A 2,290-nucleotide genomic window follows, 5' to 3' on the forward strand; every position below is an offset into this window, starting at 1 on the left:
TTTGCCTAATTATTATATTTATAAATATCCTCTCTTAAGTTATTCTCTGCTGAGCTTGTTACAATTCCGAAAAATTTTGTTGTGAATAGCAAGTTCATTAATTCAACATTACAAATTACCTTTTTTGTTAAATCTTAAGTCAATTCCTTACCGCTATATACTGAACTTTTATTTCTCTGTCATTCTAATGCCACAGAAGACTCATCAAAAGTACGACGTGGTAGCTGAACATCTTATCGACCCTTATGTCTTGTGCCTTTATCTCAACACAAATAGAAAGATTACATTAAAATTAAAGAATTGACAAGCCCGCACCATCTAACGACAACATTAGTAACTAAAATGCTCTATGTAGTCCACGCTAATTCCGCTAGGTAACACTGAAGGTACTAATTTATATTAATATTTCGAAAGGCCCAAACATTTACTGCTCAAAATGAAATGCAATTTTAGATAAAACTTCTAATAAAGAAAAAATGTTTTGAGGTTGGCAAGAATAAAATAAAAAGGCTTAATTTTCCCCTTTTTTAAAAATATTTATTTCATTTAATGATAAAACGAGAAAATAAAAAATATCAATTAAAACTAGCCAAGATTTTTCCAATTCTATCCTATTTTACGTAACTCTTGTATTTCCAAAACAACCAGACCTAATGTGCATGATCGCACCCCAACCTAAATACAGGACGTTAAAACAGGAAAGTAAGGAATTTCTGTTAAAATGAGCTAAGATTTTCTATTTTCTATTTCTCCCCTTTTTTAAGAACATCTACGTTGAAAACCAGCCTACCTAATGTGATTGATTAAACCATGACGTAAGTATAGAGTGTTAGATGGAAAAAAATAGAAATTTATACTAAAACTAGATATAATTTTCTATTTTTTCCATTTAATATGTATCTGAACTTCCAAAACTAGCCGACCTAATGTGTAAGATCAAACCCTGACCTTATTATGCAACTAAACAGCGAGAAAAGAAGGAATTTCTACTAAAACTGGGTATAATTTTCGATTTCTTCTCTGTTCTATGAATCTGTACTTCCAAAACAAGCCGATCTAATGTGTAAGATCATACCCTGACCTTAATATAGAACTATACAGCAGAAAAGAAAGAATTTTAACTAAAACTAGATTTAATTTTCGATTTCTTCCCTTTTCTATGAATCTGTACTTCCAAAACTAGCCGACCTAATGTGTAAGATCAAACCCTGACCTTAATATAAAACTAAACAGCTAGAAAAGAAGGAAATTTAACTAAAACTAGATATAATTTTCAAATTCTTCCCTTTTCTATAAATTTCAACTTCCAAAAGTAGCCGAACTAATGTGTAACATCAAACCCTGTCCATAATATAGAACTATACAGCAGAAAAGAAGGAATTTTAACTAAAACTAGATTTAATTTTCGATTAATTCCCTTTTCTATGAATCTGTACTTCCAAAACAAGCCGATCTAATGTGTAAGATCACACCCTGACCTTAATATAGAACTATACAGCAGAAAAGAAGGAATTTTAACAAAAACTAGATTTAATTTTCGATTTCTTCCTTTTTCTATGAATCTGTACTTCCAAAACAAGCCGATCTAATGTGTAAGATCACACCCTAACCTTAATATAGAACTATACAGCAGAAAAGAAGGAATTTTAACTAAAACTAGATTTAATTTTCGATTAATTCCCTTTTCTATGAATCTGTACTTCCAAAACAAGCCGATCTAATGTGTAAGATCACACCCTGACCTTAATATAGAACTATACAGCAGAAAAGAAGGAATTTTAACAAAAACTAGATTTAATTTTCGATTTCTTCCCTTTTCTATGAATCTGTACTTCCAAAACAAGCCGATCTAATGTGTAAGATCACACCCTAACCTTAATATAGAACTATACAGCAGAAAAGAAGGAATTTTAACTAAAACTAGATTTAATTTTCGATTTCTTCCCTTTTCTATGAATCTGTACTTCCAAAACAAGCCGATCTATTGTGTAAGATCACACCCTAACCTTAATATAGAACTATACTGCAGAAAAGAAGGAATTTTAACTAAAACTAGATTTAAATTTCGATTTCTTCCCTCTTTCTATGAATCTGTAATTCCAGAAGAAGCCGACCGAGTGTGTAAGATCAAACCCTGACTATAATATAGAACTATACCACAGAAAAGAAGGAATTTTAACTAAAACTAGATATAATTTTCGATTTCTTCCCTTTTCTATGAATCTGTACTTCCGAAAGAAGCCGACCTAATGTGTAAGATCAAACCCTGTCCATAATATAGAACTATATA

The sequence above is a fragment of the Rhodnius prolixus genome, unplaced genomic scaffold (assembly GCF_049639745.1).
Source record: "Rhodnius prolixus isolate KJV_2025 unplaced genomic scaffold, Rpr scaffold_1, whole genome shotgun sequence".
Taxonomy (NCBI): domain Eukaryota; kingdom Metazoa; phylum Arthropoda; class Insecta; order Hemiptera; family Reduviidae; genus Rhodnius; species Rhodnius prolixus.